The 24,401-nt window shown below is 46.7% G+C and overlaps 6 non-coding genes and 45 pseudogenes across 6 annotated transcripts; all 51 read left to right on the top strand.

Moving 5' to 3' along the window:
* The first annotated feature begins 368 nt into the window (after positions 1–368).
* LOC148245232 (5S ribosomal RNA) lies at positions 369–487 on the top strand (annotated as a pseudogene).
* A 530-nt stretch (positions 488–1,017) lies between these two features.
* On the top strand, positions 1,018–1,136 carry LOC148245231 (5S ribosomal RNA; annotated as a pseudogene).
* A 209-nt stretch (positions 1,137–1,345) lies between these two features.
* LOC148245230 (5S ribosomal RNA) lies at positions 1,346–1,464 on the top strand (annotated as a pseudogene).
* Positions 1,465–2,026: 562 nt separating this feature from the next.
* Positions 2,027–2,145, top strand: LOC148245229 (5S ribosomal RNA; annotated as a pseudogene).
* A 205-nt stretch (positions 2,146–2,350) lies between these two features.
* Positions 2,351–2,469, top strand: LOC148245228 (5S ribosomal RNA; annotated as a pseudogene).
* A 561-nt stretch (positions 2,470–3,030) lies between these two features.
* LOC148245227 (5S ribosomal RNA) lies at positions 3,031–3,149 on the top strand (annotated as a pseudogene).
* A 208-nt stretch (positions 3,150–3,357) lies between these two features.
* Positions 3,358–3,476, top strand: LOC148245226 (5S ribosomal RNA; annotated as a pseudogene).
* A 563-nt stretch (positions 3,477–4,039) lies between these two features.
* LOC148245225 (5S ribosomal RNA) lies at positions 4,040–4,158 on the top strand (annotated as a pseudogene).
* A 206-nt stretch (positions 4,159–4,364) lies between these two features.
* LOC148245224 (5S ribosomal RNA) lies at positions 4,365–4,483 on the top strand (annotated as a pseudogene).
* Positions 4,484–4,689: 206 nt separating this feature from the next.
* LOC148245223 (5S ribosomal RNA) lies at positions 4,690–4,807 on the top strand (annotated as a pseudogene).
* Positions 4,808–5,012: 205 nt separating this feature from the next.
* Positions 5,013–5,131, top strand: LOC148245222 (5S ribosomal RNA; annotated as a pseudogene).
* Positions 5,132–5,242: 111 nt separating this feature from the next.
* Positions 5,243–5,361, top strand: LOC148245221 (5S ribosomal RNA; annotated as a pseudogene).
* Positions 5,362–5,570: 209 nt separating this feature from the next.
* On the top strand, positions 5,571–5,689 carry LOC148245220 (5S ribosomal RNA). Its single transcript, XR_015815336.1, has one exon. It is a non-coding gene; the product is annotated as a 5S ribosomal RNA (ribosomal RNA).
* A 562-nt stretch (positions 5,690–6,251) lies between these two features.
* LOC148245219 (5S ribosomal RNA) lies at positions 6,252–6,370 on the top strand (annotated as a pseudogene).
* A 561-nt stretch (positions 6,371–6,931) lies between these two features.
* LOC148245218 (5S ribosomal RNA) lies at positions 6,932–7,050 on the top strand (annotated as a pseudogene).
* Positions 7,051–7,611: 561 nt separating this feature from the next.
* Positions 7,612–7,729, top strand: LOC148245217 (5S ribosomal RNA; annotated as a pseudogene).
* A 205-nt stretch (positions 7,730–7,934) lies between these two features.
* On the top strand, positions 7,935–8,053 carry LOC148245216 (5S ribosomal RNA; annotated as a pseudogene).
* A 561-nt stretch (positions 8,054–8,614) lies between these two features.
* Positions 8,615–8,732, top strand: LOC148245215 (5S ribosomal RNA; annotated as a pseudogene).
* Positions 8,733–8,936: 204 nt separating this feature from the next.
* LOC148245214 (5S ribosomal RNA) lies at positions 8,937–9,055 on the top strand (annotated as a pseudogene).
* A 561-nt stretch (positions 9,056–9,616) lies between these two features.
* On the top strand, positions 9,617–9,735 carry LOC148245213 (5S ribosomal RNA; annotated as a pseudogene).
* Positions 9,736–9,940: 205 nt separating this feature from the next.
* Positions 9,941–10,059, top strand: LOC148245212 (5S ribosomal RNA). Its single transcript, XR_015814531.1, has one exon. It is a non-coding gene; the product is annotated as a 5S ribosomal RNA (ribosomal RNA).
* Positions 10,060–10,265: 206 nt separating this feature from the next.
* Positions 10,266–10,384, top strand: LOC148245211 (5S ribosomal RNA; annotated as a pseudogene).
* A 557-nt stretch (positions 10,385–10,941) lies between these two features.
* On the top strand, positions 10,942–11,060 carry LOC148245210 (5S ribosomal RNA; annotated as a pseudogene).
* A 209-nt stretch (positions 11,061–11,269) lies between these two features.
* Positions 11,270–11,388, top strand: LOC148245209 (5S ribosomal RNA; annotated as a pseudogene).
* A 561-nt stretch (positions 11,389–11,949) lies between these two features.
* On the top strand, positions 11,950–12,068 carry LOC148245208 (5S ribosomal RNA; annotated as a pseudogene).
* A 558-nt stretch (positions 12,069–12,626) lies between these two features.
* On the top strand, positions 12,627–12,745 carry LOC148245207 (5S ribosomal RNA; annotated as a pseudogene).
* A 205-nt stretch (positions 12,746–12,950) lies between these two features.
* On the top strand, positions 12,951–13,069 carry LOC148245206 (5S ribosomal RNA; annotated as a pseudogene).
* Positions 13,070–13,627: 558 nt separating this feature from the next.
* Positions 13,628–13,746, top strand: LOC148245205 (5S ribosomal RNA; annotated as a pseudogene).
* Positions 13,747–13,951: 205 nt separating this feature from the next.
* Positions 13,952–14,070, top strand: LOC148245204 (5S ribosomal RNA). The gene has a single exon (XR_015815001.1). It is a non-coding gene; the product is annotated as a 5S ribosomal RNA (ribosomal RNA).
* Positions 14,071–14,628: 558 nt separating this feature from the next.
* On the top strand, positions 14,629–14,746 carry LOC148245203 (5S ribosomal RNA; annotated as a pseudogene).
* A 204-nt stretch (positions 14,747–14,950) lies between these two features.
* LOC148245202 (5S ribosomal RNA) lies at positions 14,951–15,069 on the top strand (annotated as a pseudogene).
* Positions 15,070–15,278: 209 nt separating this feature from the next.
* Positions 15,279–15,397, top strand: LOC148245201 (5S ribosomal RNA; annotated as a pseudogene).
* A 563-nt stretch (positions 15,398–15,960) lies between these two features.
* LOC148245200 (5S ribosomal RNA) lies at positions 15,961–16,079 on the top strand (annotated as a pseudogene).
* A 205-nt stretch (positions 16,080–16,284) lies between these two features.
* Positions 16,285–16,403, top strand: LOC148245199 (5S ribosomal RNA). Its single transcript, XR_015815975.1, has one exon. It is a non-coding gene; the product is annotated as a 5S ribosomal RNA (ribosomal RNA).
* Positions 16,404–16,964: 561 nt separating this feature from the next.
* On the top strand, positions 16,965–17,082 carry LOC148245198 (5S ribosomal RNA; annotated as a pseudogene).
* Positions 17,083–17,286: 204 nt separating this feature from the next.
* Positions 17,287–17,405, top strand: LOC148245197 (5S ribosomal RNA; annotated as a pseudogene).
* A 209-nt stretch (positions 17,406–17,614) lies between these two features.
* Positions 17,615–17,733, top strand: LOC148245196 (5S ribosomal RNA). Its single transcript, XR_015815673.1, has one exon. It is a non-coding gene; the product is annotated as a 5S ribosomal RNA (ribosomal RNA).
* Positions 17,734–18,296: 563 nt separating this feature from the next.
* Positions 18,297–18,415, top strand: LOC148245195 (5S ribosomal RNA; annotated as a pseudogene).
* A 560-nt stretch (positions 18,416–18,975) lies between these two features.
* Positions 18,976–19,094, top strand: LOC148245194 (5S ribosomal RNA; annotated as a pseudogene).
* Positions 19,095–19,297: 203 nt separating this feature from the next.
* On the top strand, positions 19,298–19,416 carry LOC148245193 (5S ribosomal RNA; annotated as a pseudogene).
* A 209-nt stretch (positions 19,417–19,625) lies between these two features.
* On the top strand, positions 19,626–19,744 carry LOC148245192 (5S ribosomal RNA; annotated as a pseudogene).
* A 559-nt stretch (positions 19,745–20,303) lies between these two features.
* On the top strand, positions 20,304–20,422 carry LOC148245191 (5S ribosomal RNA; annotated as a pseudogene).
* A 203-nt stretch (positions 20,423–20,625) lies between these two features.
* Positions 20,626–20,744, top strand: LOC148245190 (5S ribosomal RNA; annotated as a pseudogene).
* A 209-nt stretch (positions 20,745–20,953) lies between these two features.
* LOC148245189 (5S ribosomal RNA) lies at positions 20,954–21,072 on the top strand (annotated as a pseudogene).
* A 559-nt stretch (positions 21,073–21,631) lies between these two features.
* LOC148245188 (5S ribosomal RNA) lies at positions 21,632–21,750 on the top strand (annotated as a pseudogene).
* Positions 21,751–21,953: 203 nt separating this feature from the next.
* Positions 21,954–22,072, top strand: LOC148245187 (5S ribosomal RNA; annotated as a pseudogene).
* A 208-nt stretch (positions 22,073–22,280) lies between these two features.
* Positions 22,281–22,399, top strand: LOC148245186 (5S ribosomal RNA; annotated as a pseudogene).
* Positions 22,400–22,960: 561 nt separating this feature from the next.
* On the top strand, positions 22,961–23,079 carry LOC148245185 (5S ribosomal RNA; annotated as a pseudogene).
* A 206-nt stretch (positions 23,080–23,285) lies between these two features.
* On the top strand, positions 23,286–23,403 carry LOC148245184 (5S ribosomal RNA; annotated as a pseudogene).
* Positions 23,404–23,409: 6 nt separating this feature from the next.
* LOC148245183 (5S ribosomal RNA) lies at positions 23,410–23,528 on the top strand. The gene has a single exon (XR_015814860.1). It is a non-coding gene; the product is annotated as a 5S ribosomal RNA (ribosomal RNA).
* Positions 23,529–23,732: 204 nt separating this feature from the next.
* On the top strand, positions 23,733–23,851 carry LOC148245182 (5S ribosomal RNA; annotated as a pseudogene).
* Positions 23,852–24,401: the final 550 nt, after the last annotated feature.

Raw genomic sequence — 24,401 nt, 5'->3', positions numbered from 1 at the left:
GAAGAAAAGAGAAGGAGTGTATGTATTTGAAGCACAAAATTAAACAAGTGGCATCATACCAGCACTAATGCACTGGATCCCATCAGAAATCTGCAGTTAACTGTGCTTGGTCGAGAGTAGTACTCGGATGGGTGACCTCTTTGGAAGTCCTCGTATCGCAACAATTTTTGTTCAGATGGGTCGTTCAACGTTACGCGCGACTGGAACTATGGTCCGCTGGTTTATACGCAAATGTGAGTAAAGAATCAGGGGCATTTTAATCGATATTAGAACGAGAAGGAGAGTTGCAGTGTGAACGCACAAGGAAACAAATGATGGGTGGGAGGGAGGGAAGAAGGAGTGTATGTATTTTCAGCACGAAATTAAACAGGTGCGGTCACACCAGCACAAATGCACCGGATCCCATCAGAACTCCGCAGTTAAGTGTGCTGTGGCGAAAGTAGTACAATGATGGGTTACCTCATGGGAAGTTCTCGTGTTGCAGCCATTTTTTTTTTCATATGATTCTTTCGACGTTACGCGCGACTTGATTTATGGTCCGCAGGTTTATTCGCAAATGTGAGTCACGGCGCCGTGGCATTTTACTTGATATTAGAATGAGTACAGGAGGTGCAGTGCGCACGCACAAGGAAACAAATGACGGGATGAGGACGAAAAGAGAAAGAGTGTATGTATTTGAAGCAAAAAATTAAACAAGTGGCATCATACCAGCACTAATGCACTGGATCCCATCATAACTCTGCAGTTAAGTGTGCTTGGGCGAGAGTAGTACTCGGATGGGTGATCTCTTGGGAAGTCCTTGTATCACAACAATTTTTTTTCAGATGGGTCGTTCGACGTTACGCGCGACTGGAACTATGGTCCGCTGGTTTATACGCAAATGTGAGTCAAGAATCAGGGGCATTTTAATCGATATTAGAACGAGAAGGAGAGGTGCAATGTGAACCCACAAGGAAACAAATGATGGGAGGGGGGGAGGGAAGAAGGAGTGTATGTATTTTCAGCACGAAATTACACATGTGCGGTCACACCAGCACAAATGCACCGGATCCCATCAGAACTCCGCAGTTATGTGTGCTTTGGGGAAAGTAGTACAATGATGGGTTACCTCCTGGGAAGTTCTCGTGTTGCTCCCATTTTCTTTTTTTCAGATGTGTCGTTCGACGTTACGCGCGACTTTAATTATGGTCCGCAGATTTATTCGCAAATGTGAGTCACGGCACCGTGGCATTTTACTTGATATTTGAACGAGAAAGAGAGGTACAGTGCGCACGCACAAGGAAACAAATGACGGGTGGGGGAAGAAAGGGGATGGAATTTATGTATTTGCAGCGCAAAATTAAATAGGTGCGATCATACCAGCACTAATGCATCGGATCACATCAGAACTCCGCAGTTAAGTGTGCTTGGGCGAGAGTAGTACTCGGATGGGTGACCTCCTGGGAAGTCGTTGTGTCGCACTAATTTTTTTTTTAGACGGGTCGTTCGACGTTGCGCGCGACTGGAACTAGGGTCCACTGGTTTATACGCAAATGTGAGTCAAGAAGCAGGGGCATTTTAATCGTTATTAGAACGAGAAGGAGAGATGCAGAGTGCACGCACAAGGAAACAAATGACGGGAGGGGGGATGGAGGGAGAAAATGTGTATGTATTTGCAGCGCAGAATGAAACATGAGCAATCATACCAGCACCAATGCAACGGATTCTATCAGAACTCCACAAGTTAAGGGTGCTTGGGCAAGAGTAGCACTAGGATGGGTGACCTCATGCGAAGTCCTTATATTTCACCCATTTTCTCAGGAAGTCGTCGTGTTGCACCCATTTTTTTGCAGATAATTCTTTCGACGATACGCGCGACTTGAATTATGGTCCTCAAGTTTATTTGCAAATGTGAGTCACGGCACCGTAGCATTTTACTTGATATTAGAACGAGCACGGGAGGTGCAGTGCGCACGCACAAGGAAACAAATGACGGGAGGGGGAAGAGAGGAGAAGGAGTTTATGTATTTGCAGTGTGGAATTAAAGGGGTGCGATCATACCAGCACTAATGCACCGGATCCCATCAGAACTCCGCAATTAAGTGTGCTTGGACGAGAGTAGTACTCGGATGGGTGACTTCCTGGGAAGTCCTTGTGTCGCACCAATTTTTTTTCAGAAGGGTCGTTCGACGTTACGCGCGACTGGAACTGGGGTCCGCTGGTTTATACGCAATTGTGAGTCAAGAAGCAGGGGCATTTTAATCGATATTAGAACGAGAAGGAGAGGTGCAGTGTGAACGCACAAGGAAACAATTGAGGGGAGGGGGAGGGAAGGAGAAGGAGTGTATGTATTTTCAGCACGAAATGAAACAGGTGCGATCATACCAGCACTAATGCATCGGATCCCATCAGAACTCTGCAGTTTAGTGTGCTTGGGCGAGAGTAGTACTCGGATGGGTGACCTCCTGGGAAGTCCTCATGTCGCACTAATTTTTTTTTTAAACGGGTCCTTCGACGTTACGCGCGACTGGAACGAGGGTCCACTGGTTTATACGCAAATGTGAGTCAAGAATCAGGGGCATTTTAATTGATATTAGAACGAGAAAAAGAGATGCAGAGTGCACGCACAAGGAAATAAATGACGGGAGGGGGGATGGGAGGAGAAAGAGTGTATGTATTTGCAATGCAGAATGAAACATGAGGGATCATACCAGCACTAATGCAACGGATTCTATCAGAACTTCGTAGTTAAGGGTGCTTGGGCGAGAAAAGTACTCGGTTGGGTGACCTCCTGCGAAGTCCTTATATTTCACCCATTTTCTTGGGAGGTCCTCGTGTTGCACCAATCTTTTTGCAGATGATTCTTTCGACGTTACGCGCGACTTGATTTATGGTCCGCAGGTTTATTCGCAAATGTTAGTCACGGCACCGTAGCATTTTACTTGATATTAGAACGAGCACGGAAAGTGCAGTGCGCACGCACAAGGAAACAAATGACGGGAGGGGGAAGAAAGGAGAAGGAGTTTATGTATTTGCAGCGCGGAATTAAACGGGTGCGATCATACCAGCACAAATGCACCAGATCCCATCAGAACTCCGCAGTTAAGTGTGCTTTGGCGAAAGTAGTACAATGATGGGTTACCTCCTGGGAAGTTCTCGTGTTACACCCATTTTTTTTTTTCAGATGTGCCGTTTGACGTTACGCGGGACTTTAATTATGGTCCGCAGCTTTATTCGCAAATGTGAGTCACGGCGCCGTGGCATTTTACTTGATATTTGAACAAGAACGAGAGGTGCAGTGCGCACGCACAAGGAAACAAATGACGGGAGGGGGAAGAAATGAGAAGGAGTTTATGTATTTGCAGCGCGAAATTAAACAGTTGCGATCATACCAGCACTAATGCACCGGATCCCATCAGAACTCCGCAGTTAAGTGTGCTTAGGCGAGAGTAGTACTCGGATAGGTGACCTCCGGGGAAGTCCTCTTGTTGCACTAATTTTTTTTTTCAGACGGGTCGTTCGACGTTACGCGCGACTGGAACTAAGGTCCACTGGTTTATACGCAAATGTGAGTCAAGAAGCAGGGGCATTTTAATCAATATTAGAACGAGAATGAGAGATGCAGAGTGCACGCGCAAGGAAACAAATGACGGGAGGGGGGATGGAGGGAGAAAAAGTGTATGTATTTGCAGCGCAGAATGAAACATGAGCAATCATACCAGCACCAATGCAACGGATTCTATCAGAACTCCGCAAGTTAAGGGTGCTTGGGCGAGAGTAGCACTAGGATGGGTGACCTCCTAAGAAGTCCTTATATTTCACCCATTTTCTTAGGAAGTCCTCGTGTTGCACCCATTTTTTTGCAGATGATTCTTTCGACGATACGCACGACTTGAATTATGGTCCTCAGGTTTATTCGCAAATGTGAGTCACGGCACCATAGCAATTTACTTGATATTAGAACGAGCACGGAAGGTGCAGTGCGCACGCACAAGGTAACAAATGGCGGGAGGGGGAAGAGAGGGGAAGGAGTTTATGTATTTGCAGTGCGAAGTTGAACGGGTGCGATCATACCACCACTAATGCACCGGATCCCATCAGAACTCCAGAGTTATGTGTGCTTGGGCGAGAGTAGTACTCGGATAGGTGACCTCCTGGGAAGTCCTCGTGTCGCAACAATTTTTTTTTCAGACGGGTCGTTCGACATTACACGCGACTGGAACTAGGGTCCGTTGGTTTATACGCAAATGTGAGTCAAGAAGCAGGGGCATTGTAATCGATATTAAAACGAGAATGAGAGGTGCAGTGTGAATGCACAAGGAAACAATTGACGGGAGGGGGAAGAAAAGAGAAGGAGTGTATTTATTTGCAGCGCAAAATTAAACAGGTGCGATCATACCAGCATTAAAGCCCCGGATCCCATCATAACTCCGCAGTTAAGTGTGCTTGGGCGAGAGTCGTACTCAGATGGGTGACCACTTGGGAAGCCCTCGTGTTGCACCTATTTTTTTTCGGATGGGTTGTTCAACGTTACGCGCGAATGGAATTATAAACCGCTGGTTCATTTGCAAAGGTGAGTCACGGTGCCGGGGCATATTACTTGATATTAGAACGAGTACGGGAGGTGCAGTGCGCACGAACAAGGAAACAAATGACGGGAAGAGGAAGAAAAGAGAAGGAGTGTATGTATTTGAAGCGCAAAATTAAACAAGTGGCATCATACCAGCACTAATGCACTGGATCCCATCAGAACTCTGCAGTTAAGTGTGCTTGGGCGAGAGTAGTACTCGGATGGGTGACCTCTTGGGAAGTCCTCGTATCGCAACAATTTTTTTTCAGATGGGTCATTCGATGTTACGCGCGACTGGATCGAGGGTCCACTGGTTTATACGCAAATGTGAGTCAAGAATTAGGGGCATTTTAATCGATATTAGAACGAGTACGAGAGGTGCAGTGCGCACGAACAAGGAAACAAATGACGGGAAGAGGAAGAAAAGAGAAGGAGTGTATGTATTTGAAGCGCAAAATTAAACAAGTGGCATCATACCAGCACTAATGCACCAGATCCCATCAGAACTCCGCAGTTAAGTGTGCTTGGGCGAGAGTAGTACTCGGATGGATGACCACTTGGGAAGTTCTTGTGTCGCACCAATTTTTTTTCAGACGGGTCGAGAATGAGAGGTGAAGTTTGAACGCACAAGGAAACAAATGACGGGAGGGGGAAGAAAGGAGGAGTGTTTGTATTTTCGGCGCGAAATTAAAGAGGTGCGATCTTACCAGCACTAAAGCCCCGGATCCCATCAGAACTCCGCAGTTAAGTGTGCTTAGGCGAGAGTAGTACAATGATGGGTTACCTCGTGGGAAGTTCTCGTGTTGCACCCGTTTTCTTTTTTTCAGATGTGCCGTACGACGTTACGCGCTACTTTTATTATGGTCCGCAGATTTATTCGCAAATGTGAGTCACAGTGTCGTGGCATTTTACTTGATATTTGAACGAGAACGAGAGGTGCAGTGTGCACGCACAAGGAAACAAATGACGGGAGGGGGAAGAAAGGAGAAGGAGTTTATGTATTTGCAGCGCAAAATTAAACAGGTGCGATCATACCAGCACTAATGCACCGGATCCCATCAGAACTCCGCAGTTAAGTGTTCATGGGCGAGAGTAGTACTCGGATGGGTGACCTCTTGGGAAGTCCTCGTGTCGCACTAATTTTTTTTTCAGACGGGTTGTTCGACGTTACGCGCGACTGGAACTAGGGTCCACTGGTTTATACGCAAATGTGAGTCAAGAAGCAGGGGCATTTTAATCGATATTAGAACGAGAAGGAGAGATGCAGAGTGCACGCACAAGGAAACAAATGACGGGAGGGGGGATGGAGGGAGAAAACGTGTATGTATTTGCTGCGCAGAATGAAACATGAGCAATCATACCAGCACCAATGCAACGGATTCTATCAGAACTCCGCAAGTTAAGGGTGCTTGGGCGAGAGTAGCACTAGGATGGGTGACCTCATGCGAAGTCTTTATATTTCACCCATTTTCTTTGGAAGTCCTCGTGTTCCACCCATTTTTTTGCAGATGATTCTTTCGACGATACGCGCGACTTGAATTATGGTCCTCAGGTTTATTCGCAAATGTGAGTCACGGCACCCTAGCATTTTACTTTATATTAGAAGGAGCACGGGAGGTGCAGTGCGCACGCACAAGGAAACAAATGACGGGAGGGGGAAGAAAGGAGAAGGAGTTTATGTATTTGCAGTGCGGAATTAAACGGGTGCGATCATACCAGCACTAATGCACCGGATCCCATCAGAACTCCGCAGTTAAGTGTGCTTTGGCGAGAGTAGTACTCGGATTGGTGATCTCCTAGGAAGTCCTCGTGTCGCAAATATTTTTTTTCAGACGGGTCGTTCGACGTTACGCGTGACTGGAACTAGGGTCCGCTGGTTTATACGCAAATGTGAGTCAAGAAGCAGGGGCATTTTAATCGATATTAGAACGAGAAGGAGAGGTGCAGTGTGAACACACAAGGAAACAATTGATGGGAGGGGGAAGGAAGGAGAAGGAGTGTATGTATTTTCAGCAAGAAATGAAACAGGTGCGATCATACCAGCACTAATGCAACGGATTCTTTCAGAACTCCGTAGGTAAGGGTGTTTGGGCGAGAGTAGTACTAGCATGGGTTACCTCCTGCGAAGTTCTTATATTTCACCCATTTTCTTGTGAAGTCCTCGTGTTGCACCCATTTTTTTGCAGATGATTCTTTCGACGTTACGCGCGACTTGAATTATTGTCCTCAGGTTTATTCGCAAATGTGAGTCACGGCGCCGTGGCATTTTACTTGATATTAGAAAACGAGTACGGGAGGTGCATTGCGCACGCACAAGGAAACAAATGACGGGAGGAGGAAGAAAAGAGAAGGAGTGTATGTATTTGAAGCGCAAAATTAAACAAGTGGCATCATACCAGCGCTAATGCACTGGATCTCATTAGAACTCTGTAGTTAAGTGTGCTTGGGCGAGATTAGTACTCGAATGGGTGACCTCCTGGGAAGTCCTCGTGTCGCACCAATTTTTTTTCAGACGGGTCGTTCGACGTTAGGCACGTCTGGAACTAGGGTCCGCTGGTTTATACGCAAATGTGAGTCAATAAGCATGGGCATTTTAATCGATATTAGAACGAGAATGAGAGGTGCAGCGTGAACGCACAAGGAAACAAATGACGGGAGGGGGGATGGGAGGAGAAAGAGTGTATGTATTTGCAGTGCAGAATGAAACATGATGGATCATACCAGCACTAATGCAACGGATTCTATCAGAACTCCGCAGTTAAGGGTACTTGGGCGAGAAAAGTACTCGGATGGGTGACATCCTGCGAAGTCCTTATATTTCACCCATTTTCTTGGTAGGTCCTCGTGTTGAACCCATCTTTTTATAGATGATTCTTTCGACGTTACGCGCGACTTGATTTATGGTCCGCAGGTTTATTCGCAAATGTGAGTCACGGCGCCGTGGCATTTTACTTGATATTAAAACGAGTACGGGAGGTGCAGTGCGCACGCACATGGAAACAAATGACGGGAGGAGGAAGAAAAGAGAAGGAGTGTATGTATTTGAAGTGCAAAATTAAACAAGTGGCATCATACCAGCACTAATGCACTTGATCCCATCAGAACTCTGCAGTTAAGTGTGCTTGGGCGAGTGTAGTACTCGGATGGGTGACCTCTTGGGAAGTCCTCGTATCGCAACAATTTTTTTTTAAATGGGTCGTTCGACGTTACGCGCGACTGGAACTATGGTCCGCTGGTTTATACGCAAATGTGAGTCAAGAAGCAGGGGCATTTTAATCGATATTAGAACGAGAATGAGAGGTGAAGTTTGAATGCACAAAAAAACAAATGACGGGAGGGGGAAGAAAGGAGAAGGAGTGTATGTATTTGCAGCGCGAAATTAAATAGGTGCGATCATACCAGCACTAAAGATCCGGATCCCATCAGAGCTCCGTAGTTAAGTGTGCTTGGGCGAGAGTAGTACTCGGATGGGTGACGACTTGGGAAGCCCTCGTGTTGCACCTATTTTTTTTGGGATGGGTTGTTCGACGTTACGCGCGAATGGAATTATAAACCGCTGGTTCATTTGCAAAGGTGAGTCACGGTGCCGGGTCATATTACTTGATATTGGAACGAGAAAGAGAGATGCAGAGTGCACGCGCAAGGAAACAAATGACGGGAGGGGGGATGGAAGGAGAAAGAGTGTATGTATTTGCAGTGCAGAATGAAACATGAGGGATCATACCAGCACTAATGCAACGGATTCTATCAGAACTCCGCAGTTAAGGGTGCTTGGGCGAGAAAAGTACTCGGATGGGTGACCTCCTGTGAAGTCCTTATATTTCACCCATTTTCTTGGGAGGTCCTCGTGTTGCACCCATCTTTTTGCAGATGATTCTTTCGACGTTACGCGCGACTTGATTTATGGTCCGCAGGTTTATTCGCAAATGTGAGTCACGGCGCCGTGGCATTTTACTTGATATTAGAACGAGTACGGGAGGTGCAGTGCGCACGCACAAGGAAACAAATGACGGGAGGAGGTAGAAAAAATTAGGAGTGTATGTATTTGAAGCGCAAAATTAAACAAGTGGCATCATACCAGCACTAATGCACTGGATCCCATCAGAACTCTGCAGTTAAGTGTGTTTGGGCGAGAGTAGTACTCGGATGGGTGACCTCTTGAGAAGTCCTCGTATCGCAACAATATTTTTTCAGATAGGTCGTTCGACATTACGTGCGACTGGAACTATGGTCCGCTGGTTTATACGCAAATGTGAGTCAAGAATCATGGGTATTTTAATCGATATTAGAACGAGAATGAGAGGTACAATGTGAACGCAAAAGGAAACAAATGATGGGAGGGAGGGAGGGAAGAAGGAGTGTATGTATTTTCAGCACGAAATTAAACAGGTGCGGTCACACCAGCACAAATGCACCGGATCCCATCAGAACTCCGCAGTTAAGTGTGCTTTGGCGAAAGTAGTACAATGATGGGTTACCTCCTGGGAAGTTCTCGTGTTGCACCCATTTTTTTTTTCAGATGTGCCGTTCGACGTTACGCGCGACTTTAATTATGGTCTGCATATTTATTCGCAAATGTGAGTCACGGCGCCGTGGCATTTTACTTGATATTTGAACGAGAACGAGAGGTGCAGTGCGCACGCACAAGGAAACAAATGACGGGAGGGGGAAGAAAGGAGAAGGAGTGTATGTATTTACAGCCGAAAATGAAACAAGTGCGATCATACCAGCACTAATGCAACGGATTCTATCAGAACTCCGTGGGTAAAAGTGCTTGGGCGAGAGTAATACTAGAATGGGGTACCTCCTGCGAAGTCCTTATATTTCACCAATTTTCTTGTGAACTCCTCGTGTTTCACCCATTTTTTTGCAGATGATTCTTTCGACGTTGCGCGCGACTTGTATTATGGTCCTCAGGTTTATTCGCAAATGTGAGTCACGGCGCTGTAGAATTTTACTAGATATTAGAACGAGAACGGGAGGTGCAGTGCGCACGCACAAGGAAACAAATGACGGGAGGGGGAAGAAAGGGGAATGAGTTTATGTATTTACAGCGCAAAATTAAAAATGTGCGATCATACCAGCACTAATGCACCGGATCCCATCAGAACTCCACAGTGAAGTGTGCTTGGGCGAGGTTAGTACTCGGATGGGTGACCTCCGGGGAAGTCCTCGTGTCGCACCAATTTTTTTTCAGACGGGTCGTTCGACGTTACGATCGTCTGGAACTAGGGTCCGCTGGTTTATACGCAAATGTGAGTCAAGAAGCAGGGGCATTTTAATCGATATTAGAACGAGAATGAGAGGTGAAGTGTGAACGCACAAGGAAACAAATGACGGGAGGTGGAAGAAAGGATAAGGAGTGTATGTATTTGCAGCGCGAACTTAAACAGGTGCGATCATACCAGCACTAAAGCTCCGGATCCCATCAGAACTCCGCAGTTAAGTGTGCTTGGGCGAGGGTAGTACTCGGATGGGTGACGACTTGGGAAGCCCTCGTGTTGCACCTATTTTTTTTCGGATGGGTTGTTCGACGTTACGCGCGAATGGAATTATAAACTGCTGGTTCATTTGTAAAGGTGAGTCACGGTGCCGGAGCATATTACTTGATATTAGAACGAGAAAGAGAGATGCAGAGTGCACGCACAAGGAAACAAATGATGGGAGGGGGGATGAAAGGAGAAAGAGTGTATGTATTTGCAGTGCAGAATGAAACATGAGAGATCATACCAGCACTAATGCAACGGATTCTATCAGAACTCCGCAGTTAAGGGTGCTTGGGCGAGAAAAGTACTCGGATGGGTGACCTCCTGCGAAGTCCTTATATTTCACCCATTTTCTTGGGAGGTCCTCGTGTTGCACCCATCTTTTTGCGGATAATTCTTTCGACGTTACGCGCGACTTGATTTATGGTCCGCAGGTTTATTCGCAAATTTGAGTCACGGCGCCGTGGCATTTTACTTGATATTAGAACGAGTACGGGAGGTGCAGTGCGCACGCACAAAGAAACAAATGACGGGAGGAGGAAGAAAAGAGAATGAGTGTATATATTTGTAGCGCAAAATTAAACAAGTGGCATCATACTAACACTACTACACTGAATCCCATTAGAACTCTGCAGTTAAGTGTGCTTGGGCGAGAATAGTACTCTGATGGGTGACCTCTTGGGAAGTTCTCGTATCGCAACAATTTTTTTTCAGATGGGTCGTTCGACGTTACGCGCGACTGGAACTTTGGTTTGCTGGTTTATACGCAAATGTGAGTCAAGAATCAGGGGCATTTTAATCGATATAAGAACGAGAATGAGAGGTGCAGTGTGAACGGACAAGGAAACAAATGATGGGAGGGGGGAGGGAAGAAGGAGTGTATGTATTTTCAGCACAAAATTAAACAGGTGCGGTCACACCAGCACAAATGCACCGGATCCCATCAGAACTCCGTAGTTAAGTGTGGTTTGGCGAAAATAGTACAATGATGGGTTACCTCCTGGGAAGTTCACGTAATGCACCCATTTTCTTTTTTTCAGATGTGCCGTTTGACGTTACGCGCGACTTTAATTATGGTTTGCAGATTTATTCGCAAATGTGAGTCACGACGCCGTGGCATTTTACTTGATATTTGAACGAGAACGAGAGCTGCAGTGCGCACGCACAAGGAAACAAATGACGGGAGGGGGAAAAAAGGAGAACGAGTTTATGTATTTGCAGCGCAAAATTAAATAGGTGTGATCATACCAGCACTAATGCACCGGATCCCATTAGAACTCCGCAGTTAAGTATGCTTGAGCGAGAGTTGTACTCGGATGGGTGACCTCCTGGGAATTTCTCGTGTCGCACTAATTTTTTTTTCAGATGGGTCGTTCGACGTTACGCGCGACTGGAACTAGGGTCCACTGGTTTATACGCAAATGTGAGTTAAGAAGCAGGAGCATTTTAATCGATATTAGAACGAGAAGGAGAGATGTAGAGTGCACGCACAAGGAAACAAATGATGGAGGGGGGATGGAGGGAGAAAAAGTGTATGTATTTGCAGCGCAGAATGAAACATGAGCAATCATACCAGCACCAACGCAACGGATTCAATCAGAACTCCGCAAGTTAAGGGTGCTTGGGCGAGAGTAGCACTAGGATGGGTGACCTTCTGCGAAGTCCTTATATTTCACCCATTTTCTTAGGAAGTCCTCGTGTTGCACCCATTTTTTTGCAAATGATTCTTTCGACGATACGGGTGACTTGAATTATGGTCCTCAGGTTTATTCGCAAATGTGAGTCACGGCACCGTAGCATTTTACTTGATATTAGAACGAGCACGGTAGGTGCAGTGCGCACGCACAAGGAAACAAATGACGACAGGGGGAAGAAAGGAGAAGGAGTTTATGTATTTGCAGCGCGCAATTAAACAAGTGCGATCATACCAGCACTAATGCACCGGATCCCATCAGAACTCCGCAGTTAAGTGTGCTTGTGCGAGAGTAGTACTCGGATGGGTGACCTCCTAGCAAGTCCTCGTATCGCACCAATTTTTTTAAGACGGGTCGTTCGACGCTACGCGCGACTGGAACTAGGGTCCGCTGGTTTATACGAAAATGTGAGTCAAGAAGCAGGGGCATTTTAATCGATATTAGAACGAGAAGGAGAGGTGCAGTGTGAACGCACAAGGAAATAATTGATGGGAGGGGGAGGGAAGGAGAAGGAGTGTATGTATTTTCAGCACAAAATGAAACAGGTGCGATCATACCAGCACTAATGCAACGGATTCTATTAGAACTCCGTAGGTAAGGGTGCTTGGGCGAGAGTAGTACTAGCATGGGTTACCTCCTGCGAAGTCCTTATATTTCACCCATTTTCTTGTGAAGTCCTCGTGTTGCACCCATTTTTTTGCAGATGATTCTTTCGACGATACGGGCGACTCTAATTATGGTCCTCAGGTTTATTCGCAAATGTGAGTCACGGCGCTGTAGCATTTTACTTGATATTAGAACGAGAACAGGAGGTGCAGTGCGCACGCACAAGGAAAAAAATGACGGGAGTGGGAAGAAAGGAGAATGAGTTAATGTATTTGCAGCGCAAAATTAAACAGGTGCGATCATACCAGCACTAATGCACCGGATCCCATCAGGACTCCGCAGTGAAGTGTGTTTGGGCGAGATTAGTACTCGGATGGGTGACTTCCTGGGAAGTCCTCGTGTCGCACCAATTTTTTTTCAGACGGGTCGTTCGACGTTACGCGCGTCTGGAACTAGGGTCCGCTGGTTTATACGCAAATGTGAGTCTAGAAGCAGGGGTATTTTAATCGATATTAGAACGAGAATGAGAGGTGAAGTGTGAACGCACAAGGAAACAAATGACGGGAGGGGGAAGAAAGGAGAAGGAGTGTATGTATTTGCAGCGCGAAATTAAACAGGTGCAATCATACCAGCACTAATGCACCGGATCCCATCAGAACTCCGCAGTTATGTGTACTTGTGCAAGAGTAGTACTCGGATGGGTGACCTCTTGGGAAGTCCTCGTATCGCACTAATTTTTTTCAGACAGGTCTTTAGACGCTACGCGCGACTGGAACTAGGGTCCGCTGGTTTATACGCAAATGTGAGTCAGGAAGCAGGGGCATTTTAATCGATATTAGAACGAGAATGATAAGTGCAGTGTGAACGCACAAGGAAACAATTGATGGGAGGGGGAGGGAAGGAGAAGGAGTGTATGTATTTTCAGCAAGGAATGAAACAGGTGCGATCATACCAGCAATAATACAACGGATTCTATCAGAACTCCGTAGGTAAGGGTGCTTGGGCGAGAGTAGTACTAGCATGGGTTTCCTCCTGCGAAGTCCTTATATTTCACCCATTTTCTTGTGAAGTCCTCGTATTGCACCCATTGTTTTGCAGATAATTCCTTCGACGTTACGCGCGACTTGAATTATGGTCCTCAGGTTTATTCGCAAATGTGAGTCACGGCGCTGTAGCATTTTACTTGATATTAGAACGAGAACAGGAGGTGCAGTGCGCACGCACAAGGAAAAAAATGACGGGAGTGGGAAGAAGGGAGAATGAGTTTATGTATTTGCAGCACAAAATTAAACAGGTGCGATCATACCAGCACTAATGCACCGGATCCCATCAGGACTCCGCAGGGAAGTGTGCTTAGGCGAGATTAGTTCTCGGATGGGTGACCTCCTGGGAAGTCCTCGTGTCGCACCAATTTTTTTTCAGACGGGTCGTTCGACGTTACGCGCGTCTGGAAGTAGGGTCCGCTGGTTTATACGCAAATGTTAGTCAAGAAGCATGGGCATTTTAATCGATATTAGAACGAGAATGAGAGGTGAAGTGTGAACGCACAAGGAAACAAATGACGGGAGGGGGAAGAAAGGAGAAGGAGTGTATGTATTTGCAGCGCGAAATTAAATAGGTGCGATCAAACCAGCACTAAAGCTCCGGATCCCATCAGAGCTCCGTAGTTAAGTGTGCTTGGGCGAGAGTAGTACTCGGATGGGTGACCACTTGGGAAGCCCTCGTGTTGCACCTATTTTTTTTCAGATGGGTTGTTCGACGTTACGCACGAATGAAATTATAAACCGCTGGTTCATTTGCAAAGGTGAGTCACGGTGCCGGGGCATATTACTTGATATTAGAAGGAGAAAGAGAGATGCAGAGTGCACGCACAAGAAAACAAATGACGGGAGGGGGGATAGAATGAGAAAGAATGTATGTATTTGCAGTGCGGAATGAAACATGAGGGATCATACCAGCACTAATGCAACGGATTCTATCAGAACTCCGCAGTTAAGGGTGCTTGGGCGAGAAAAGTACTCGGATGGGTGACCTCCTGCGAAGTCCTTATATTTCACCCATTTTCTTGGGAGGTCCTCGTGTTGCACCCATCTTTTTGCAGATGATTCTTTCGACGTTACGCGCGACTTGATTTATGGTCCGCAGGTCTATTCACAAATTTGAGTCACGGCGCCGTGGCATTTTACTTGATATTAGAACGAGTACGGGAGGTGCAGTGCGCACGCACAAGGAAACAAATGACGGGAGGATGAAGAAAACAGGAGTGTATGTATTTGAAGCGCAAAATTAAACAAGTGGCATCATATCAGCACTAATGCACTGGATCCCATCAGAACTCTGCAGTTAAGTGTGCTTGGGCGAGAGTAGTACTCGGATGGGTGACCTCTTGGGAAGTCCTCGTATTGCAACAATTTTTTTTCAGATGGGTCGTTCGACGTTACGCGCGACTGGAACTATGGTCCGCTGGTTTATACGCAAATGTGAGTAAAAAATCAGGGGCATTTTTATCGATATTAGAACGAGAAGGAGAGGTGCAGTGTGAACGCACAAGGAAATAAATGATGGGAGGGGGGGAGGGAAGAAGGAGTGTATGTATTTTCAGCACGAAATTAAACAGGTGCGGTCACACCAGCACAAATGCACCGGATCCCATCAGAACTCCGAAGTTAAGTGTGCTTTGGCGAAAGTAGTACAATGATGGGTTACCTCCTAGGAAGTTCTCGTATTGCACCCATTTTCTTTTTTTCAGATGTGCCGTTCGACGTTACGCGCGACTTTAATTATGGTCTGCATATTTATTCGCAAATGTGAGTCACGGCGCCGTGGCATTTTACTTGATATTTGAACGAGAACGAGAGGTGCAGTGCGCACGCACAAGGAAACAAATGACGGGAGGGGGAAGAAAGGAGAAGGAGTTTATGTATTTGCAGTACGAAATTAAACTGGTGCGATCATACCAGCACTAATGCAACAGATCCCATCAGAACTCCGCAGATAAGTGTGCTTGGGCGAGAGTAGTACTCGGATGGGTGACCTCATGGGAAGTCCTCGTGTCGCACTAATTTTTTTTTTCAGACGAGTCGTTCGACGTTACGCACGACTGGAACTCGGGTCCACTGTTTTATACGCAAATGTGAGTCAAGAAGTAGGGGCATTTTAATGGATATTAGAACGAGAAGGAGAGATGCAGAGTGCACGCACAAGGAAACAAATGATGGGAGGGGGGATGGAGGGAGAAAAAGTGTATGTATTTGCAGCGCAGAATGAAACATGAGCAATCATACCAGCACCAATGCAACGGATTCTATCAGAACTCCGCAAGTTAGGGGTGCTTGGGCGAGAGTAGCACTAGGATGGGTGACCTCCTGCGAAGTCCTTATATTTCACCCATTTTCTTAGGAAGTCCGCGTGTTGTAAGCATTTTTTTGCAGATGATTCTTTCGACGTTACGCGCGACTTGAATTATGGTCCTCAGGTTTATTCGCAAATGTGAGTCACGGCAACGTAGCATTTTACTTGATATTAGAACGAGCACGGGAGGTGCAGTGCGCACGCACAAGGAAACAAATGGCGGGAGGGGGAAGAAAGGAGAATGAGTTTATGTATTTGCAGCGCGAAATTAAACAGGTGCGATCATAACAGCACTAATGCACCGGATCCCATCAGAACTCCGCAGTTAACTGTGCTTGGGCGAGATTAGTACTCGGATGGGTGACCTCCTAGGAAGTCCTCGTGTCGCACCAATTTTTTTTCTGACGGGTCGTTCGACGTTACGCACATTTGGAACTAGGGTCCGCTGGTTTATACGCAAATGTGAGTCAAGAAGCAGGGTCATTTTAATCGATATTAGAACGAGAATGAGAGGTGAAGTGTGAACGCACAAGGAAACAAATGACGGGAGGTGGAAGAAAGGATAAGGAGTGTATGTATTTCCAGCGCGAACTTAAACAGGTGCGATCATACCAGCACTAAAGCTCCGGATCCCATCAGAACTCCGCAGTTAAGTGTGCTTGGGCGAGGGTAGTACTCGAATGGGTGACCACCTGGGAAGCCCTCGTGTTGCACCTATTTTTTTTCAGATGGGTTGTTCGACGTTACACGAGAATGGAATTATAATCCGCTGGTTCATTTGCAAAGGTGAGTCACGGTGCCGGGGCATATTACTTGAAATTAGAACGAGAAAGAAAGATGCAGAGTGCACGCACAAGGAAACAAATGACGGGAGGGGGGATGGAAGGAGAAAGAGTGTATGTATTTGCAGTGCAGAATGAAACATGAGGGATCATACCAGCACTAATGCAACGGATTCTATCAGAACTCCGCAGTTAAGGGTGCTTGGGCGAGAAAAGTACTCGGATCGGTGACCTCCTGCGAAGTCCTTATATTTCACCCATTTTCTTGGGAGGTCCTCGTGTTGCACCCATCTTTTTGCAGATGATTCTTTCGACGTTACGCGCGACTTGATTTATGGTCCGCAGGTTTATTTGCAAATTTGAGTCACGGCACCGTGGCATTTTACTTGATATTATAACGAGTAGGGGAGGTGCAGTGCGCACGCACAAGGAAACAAATGACGGGAGGAGAAGGAAAAGAGAAGGAGTGTATATATTTAAAGCGCAAAATTAAACAAGTGGCATCATACCAGCACTAATGCACTGGATCCCATCAGAACTCTGCAGTTAACTGTGCTTGGGCGAGAGTAGTACTCGGATGGGTGACCTCTTGGGAAGTCCTCGTATCGCAACAATTTTTTTTCAGATGGGTCGTTCGACGTTACGCGCGACTGGAACTATAGTCCACTAGTTTATACGCAAATGTGAGTCAAAAATCAGGGGCATTTTAATCGATATTAGAACGAGAAGGAGAGGTGCAGTGTGAACGCACAAGAAAACAAATGATGGGAGGGGGGGAGGGAAGAAAGAGTGTATGTATTTTCAGCACGAAATTAAACAGGTGCGGTCACACCAGCACAAATGCACCGGATCCCATCAGAACTCCGAAGTTAAGTGTGCTTTGGTGAAAGTAGTACAATGATGGGTTACCTCCTGGGAAGTTCCCGTGTTGCACCCATTTTCTCTTTTTCAGATGTGCCGTTCGACGTTACGCGCGACTTTAATTATGGTCCGTAGATTTATTCGCAAATGTGAGTCATGGCACCGTGGCATTTTACTTGATATTTGAACGAGAACAAGAGGTGCAGTGCGCACGAACAAGGAAACAAATAACGGGAGGGGGAAGAAAGGAGAAGGAGTTTATGTATTTGCAGTGCGAAATTAAACTGGTGCGATCATACCAGCACTAATGCACCGGATCCCATCAGAACTCCGCAGATAAGTGTGCTTGGGCGAGAGTAGTACTCGGATGGGTGACCTCCTGGGAAGTCCTCGTGTCGCACTAATTTTTTTTTTCAGACGGGTCGTTCGACGTTACGCGCGACTGGAACTAGGGTCCACTGGTTTATACGCAAATGTGAGTCAAGAAGGAGGGGCATTTTAATCGATATTAGAACGAGAAGGAGAGATGCAGAGTGCACGCACAAGGAAACAAATGACGAGAGCGGTGATGGAGGGAGAAAAAGTGTATGTATTTGCAGCGCAGAATTAAACATGAGCAATCATACCAGCACCAATGCAACGGATTCTATCAGAACTCCGCAAGTTAGGGGTACTTGGGCGAGAGTAGCACTAGGATGGGTGACCTCCTGCGAAGTCCTTATATTTCACCCATTTTCTTAGGAAGTCCTCGTGTTGCACCCATTTTTTTGCAGATGATTCTTTCGACGATACGCGCGACTTGAATTATGGTCCTCAGGGTTATTCGTAAATGTGAGTCACGGCACCGTAGCATTTTACTTGATATTAGAACGAGCACAGGAGGTGCAGTGCGCACGCACAAGGAAACAAATGGCGGGAGGGGTAAGAAAGGAGAATGAGTTTATGTATTTGCAGCGCGAAATTAAACAGGTGCGATCATAACAGCACTAATGCACCGGATCCCATCAGAACTCCGCAGTTAAGTGTGCTTGGGCGAGATTAGTACTCGGATGGGTGAGCTCCTGGGAAGCCCTCGTGTTGCACCTATTTTATTTCGGATGAGTTGTTCGACGTTACGCGCGAATGGAGTTATAAACCGCTGGTTCATTTTCAAAGGTGAGTCACGGTGCCGGGGCATATTACTTGATATTAGAACGAGAAAGAGAGATGCAGAGTGCACGCACAAGGAAACAAATGACGGGAGGGGGGATGGGAGGAGAAAGAGTGTATGTATTTGCAGTGCAGGATGAAACATGAGGGATCATACCAGCACTAATACAACGGATTCTATCAGAACTCTACAGTCAAGGGTGCTTGGGCAAGTAAAGTACTCGGATGGGTGACCTCCTGCGAAGTCCTTATATTTCACCCATTTTCTTGGGAGGTCCTCGTGTTGCACCCATCTTTTTGCAGATGATTCTTTCGACGTTATGCGCGACTTGATTTATGGTCTGCAGGTTTATTCGCAAATGTGAGTCACGGCGCCGTGGCATTTTACTTGATATTAGATCGAGCACGGGAGGTGCAGTGCGCACGCACAAGGAAACAAATGACGGGAGGGGGAAGAAAGGAGAAGGAGTTTATGTATTTGCAGTGCGGAATTAAACGGGTGCGATCATACCAGTACTAATGCACTGGATCCCATCAGAACTCTGCAGTTAGGTGTGCTTGGGCGAGAGTAGTACTCAGATGGGTGACCACCTGGGAAGTCCTCGTGTCGCACCAATTTTTTTTCAGACGGGTCGTTCGACGTTACGCGCGACTGGAACTATGGTCCACTGGTTTATACGCAAATGTGAGTCAAGAATCAGGGGCATTTTAATCCATATTCGAACAAGAAGGAGAGGTGCAGTGTGAACGCACAAGGAAACAAATGATGAGAGGGGGGAGGGAAGAAGGAGTGTATGTATTTTCAGCACGAAATTAAACAGGTGCGGTCACACCAGCACTAATGCACCGGATCCCATCAGAACTCCGCAGTTAAGTGTGCTTTGGCGAAAGTAGTACAATGATGGGTTGCCTCCTGGGAAGTTCTCATGTTGCACCCATTTTCCTTTTTTCAGATGTGCCGTTCGACGTTACGCGCGACTTTAATTATGGTCCGCAGATTTATTCGCAAATGTGAGTCACGGCGCCATGGCATTTTACATGATATTTGAACGAGAACGAGAGGTGCAGGGCACACGCACAAGGAAACAAATGACGGGAGGGTGACGAAAGGAGAATGAGTGTATGTATTTGCAGCGCGAAATTAAACAGGTGCGATCATACCAGCACTACAGCCCCGGATCCCATCAGAACTCCGCAGTTAAGTGTGCTTGGGTGAGAGCAGTACTCGGATCGGTGACCACCTGGGAAGCCCTCGTGTTGCACCTTTTTTTTTCGGATGGGTCGTTCGACGTTACGCGTGAATGGAATTATAAACCGCTGGGTCATTTTCAATGGTGAGCCACGGTGCCGGGGCATATTACTTGATATTAGAGCGAGAAAGAGAGATGCAGAGTGCACGCACAAGGAAACAAATGACGGGAGGGGGGATGGGAGGAGAAAGAGTGTATGTATTTGCAGTGCAGAATGAAACATGAGGGATCATACCAGCACTAATGCAACGGATTCTATCAGAACTCTGCAGTTAAGGGTGCTTGGGCGAGTAAAGTACTCGGATGGGTGACCTCCTGCGAAGTCCTTATATTTCACCCATTTTCTTGGGAGGTCCTCGTGTTGCACCCATCTTTTTGCAGATGATTCTTTCGACGTTACGCGCGACTTGATTTATGGTCTGCAGGTTTATTCGCAAATGTGAGTCACGGCGCCGTGGCATTTTACTTGATATTAGATCGAGCACGGGAGGTGCAGTGCGCACGCACAAGGAAACAAATGACGGGAGGGGGAAGAAAGGAGAAGGAGTTTATGTATTTGCAGTGCGGAATTAAACGGGTGCGATCATACCAGCACTAATGCACTGGATCCCATCAGAACTCTGCAGTTAAGTTTGCTTGGGCGAGAGTAGTACTCGGATGGGTGACCACCTGGGAAGTCCTTGTGTCGCACCAATTTTTTTTCAGACGGGTCGTTCGACGTTACGCGCGACTGGAACTATGGTCTGCTGGTTTATACGCAAATGTGAGTCAAGAATCAGGGGCATTTTAATCGATATTAGAACGAGAATGAGAGGTGCAGTGTGAACGCACAAGGAAACAAATGATGAGAGGGGGGAGGGAAGAAGGAGTGTATGTATTTTCAGCACGAAATTAAACAGGTGCGGTCACACCAGCACTAATGCACCGGATCCCATCAGAACTCCGCAGTTAAGTGTGCTTTGGCGAAAGTAGTACAATGATGGGTTGCCTCCTGGGAAGTTCTCATGTTGCACCCATTTTCCTTTTTTCAGATGTGCCGTTCGACGTTACGCGCGACTTTAATTATGGTCCGCAGATTTATTCGCAAATGTGAGTCACGGCGCCATGGCATTTTACATGATATTTGAACGAGAACGAGAGGTGCAGGGCACACGCACAAGGAAACAAATGACGGGAGGGTGACGAAAGGAGAATGAGTGTATGTATTTGCAGCGCGAAATTAAACAGGTGCGATCATACCAGCACTACAGCCCCGGATCCCATCAGAACTCCGCAGTTAAGTGTGCTTGGGTGAGAGCAGTACTCGGATCGGTGACCACCTGGGAAGCCCTCGTGTTGCACCTTTTTTTTTCGGATGGGTCGTTCGACGTTACGCGTGAATGGAATTATAAACCGCTGGGTCATTTTCAATGGTGAGCCACGGTGCCGGGGCATATTACTTGATATTAGAGCGAGAAAGAGAGATGCAGAGTGCACGCACAAGGAAACAAATGACGGGAGGGGGGATGGGAGGAGAAAGAGTGTATGTATTTGCAGTGCAGAATGAAACATGAGGGATCATACCAGCACTAATGCAACGGATTCTATCAGAACTCTGCAGTTAAGGGTGCTTGGGCGAGTAAAGTACTCGGATGGGTGACCTCCTGCGAAGTCCTTATATTTCACCCATTTTCTTGGGAGGTCCTCGTGTTGCACCCATCTTTTTGCAGATGATTCTTTCGACGTTACGCGCGACTTGATTTATGGTCTGCAGGTTTATTCGCAAATGTGAGTCACGGCGCCGTGGCATTTTACTTGATATTAGATCGAGCACGGGAGGTGCAGTGCGCACGCACAAGGAAACAAATGACGGGAGGGGGAAGAAAGGAGAAGGAGTTTATGTATTTGCAGTGCGGAATTAAACGGGTGCGATCATACCAGCACTAATGCACTGGATCCCATCAGAACTCTGCAGTTAAGTTTGCTTGGGCGAGAGTAGTACTCGGATGGGTGACCACCTGGGAAGTCCTTGTGTCGCACCAATTTTTTTTCAGACGGGTCGTTCGACGTTACGCGCGACTGGAACTATGGTCTGCTGGTTTATACGCAAATGTGAGTCAAGAATCAGGGGCATTTTAATCGATATTAGAACGAGAATGAGAGGTGCAGTGTGAACGCACAAGGAAACAAATGATGGGAGGGGGGTGGGAAGAAATAGTGTATGTATTTTCAGCACGAAATTAAACAGGTGCGGTCACACTAGCGCAAATGCACCGGATCCCATCAGAACTCCGCAGTTAAGTGTGCTTTGGCGAAAGTAGTACAATGATGGGTTACCTCCTGGGAAGTTCTCGTGTTACACCCATTTTTTTTTTTCAGATGTGCTGTTCGACGTTACGCGCGACTTTAATTATGGTCCGTAAATTTATTCGCAAATGTGAGTCACGGCGCCCTGACATTTTACTTGATATTTGAATGAGAACGAGAGGTGCAGTGTGCACGCACAAGGAAACAAATGACGGGAGGGGGAAGAAAGGAGAAGGAGTTTATGTATATGCATCGCGGAATTAAACGGTTGCGATCATACCAGCACTAATGCACCAGATTCCATCAGAACTCCGCAGTCAAGTGTGCTTGGGCGAGAGTAGTACTCGGATGGGTGACTTCCTGGGAAGTCCTCGTGTCGCACAAATTTTTTTCCAGACGGGTCGTTTGACGTTACGCGCGACTGGAACTGGGGTCCGCTGGTTTATACGCAAATGTGAGTCAAGAAGCAGGGGCATTTTAATCGATATTAGAATGAGAAGGAGAGATGCAGAGTGCACGCACAAGGAAACAAATGACGGGAGGGGGGATGGAGGGAGAAAAAGTTTATGTATTTGCAACGCAGAATGAACCATGAGAAATCATACCAGCACCAATGAAACGGATTCTATCAGAACTCCTCAAGTTAAGGGTGCTTGGGCGATAGTAGCACTAGGATGGGTGACCTCCTGCGAAGTCCTTATATTTCACCCATTTTCTTAGGAAGTCCTCGTGTTGCACCCATTTTTTTACAGATGATTCTTTCGACGATACGCGCGACTTGAATAATGGTCCTCAAGTTTATTCGCAAATGTGAGTCACGGCACCGTAGGATTTTACTTGATATTAGAACGAGCCCGGGAGGTGCAGTGCGCACGCACAAGGAAACAAATGACGGGAGGGGGAAGAAAGGAGAAGGAGTTTATGTATTTGCAGCGCGAAATTAAACGGGTGCGATCATACCAGCACTAATGCACCGGATCCAATCAGAACTCCGCAGTTAAGTGTGCTTGGGCGAGAGTAGAACTCGGATGGGTGACCTCCTGGGAATTCCTTGTGTCGCATAAATTTTTTTTCAGAGAGGTCGTTCGACGTTACACGCGACTAGAACTGGGGTCCGCTGGTTTATACGCAATTGTGAGTCAAGAAGCAAGGGCATTTTAATCGATATTAAAACGAGAAGGAGAGGTGCAGTGCGCACGCACAAGGAAACAAATGACGGGAGGAGGAAGAAAAGAGAAGGAGCGTATGTATTCGTAGCGCAAAATTAAACAAGTTGCATCATACCGGCAATAATGCACGGGATCCCATCAGAACTCTGCAGTTAAGTGTGCTTGGGCAAGAGTAGTACTCGGATGGGTGACCTCTTGGGAAGTACTCGTATCGCAACAATTAAACAGGTGCGATCACACCAGCACTAATGCACCGGATCCCATCAGAACTCCGCAGTGAAGTGTGCTTGGGCGAGATTAGTACTCGGATGGGTGACCTCCTGGGAAGTCCTCGTGTCGCACCAATTTTTTTCAGACGGGTCGTTCGACGTTACGCGCGTTTGGAACTAGGGTCCGCTGGTTTACACGCAAATGTGAGTCAATAAGCAGGGGCATTTTAATCGATATTAAAACAAGAATGAGAGGTGAAGTGTGAACGCACAAGGAAACAAATGACGGGAGGGGGAAGAAAGGAGAAGGAGTGTATCTATTTGCAGTGCGAAATTAAATAGGTGCGATCATACCAGCACTAAAGCTCCGGATCCCATCAGAACTCCGCAGTTAAGTGTGCTTGGGCGAGTGTAGTACTCGGATGGGTGACCACTTGGGAAGCCCTCGTGGTGCACCAATTTTTTTTCGGATGGGTTGTTCGACGTTACGCGCGAATGGAATTATAAACCGCTGGTTCATTTTCAAAGGTGAGCCACGGTGCAGGGGCATATTACTTGATATTAGAGCGAGAAAGAGAGATGCAGAGTGCACGCACAAGGAAACAAATGACGGGAGGGGGGATGGGAGGAGAAAGAGTGTATGTATTTGCAGTGCAGAATGAAACATGAGGGATCATACCAGCACTAATGCAACGGATTCTATCAGAACTCTGCAGTTAAGGGTGCTTGGGCGAGTAAAGTACTCGGATGGGTGACCTCCTGCGAAGTCCTTATATTTCACCCATTTTCTTGGGAAGTCCTCGTGTTGCACCCATTTTTTGCAAATGATTCTTTTAACGATACGCGCGACTTGAATAATGGTCCTCAGGTTTATTCGCAAATGTGAGTCACTGCACCGTAACATTTTACTTGATAGTAGAACGAGCACGGGAGGTGCAGTGCGCACGCACATGGAAATAAATGACGGGAGGGGGAAGAAATGGGAAGGAGTTTATGTATTTGCAGCGCG

The sequence above is a fragment of the Carica papaya genome, chromosome 8 (assembly GCF_054855325.1).
Source record: "Carica papaya isolate Zhongbai chromosome 8, ASM5485532v1, whole genome shotgun sequence".
NCBI classification, from domain to species: domain Eukaryota; kingdom Viridiplantae; phylum Streptophyta; class Magnoliopsida; order Brassicales; family Caricaceae; genus Carica; species Carica papaya.
The sequence above is the reverse complement of the archived record's forward strand: the minus strand, read 5'-3'. Positions and strand labels throughout refer to the sequence as shown.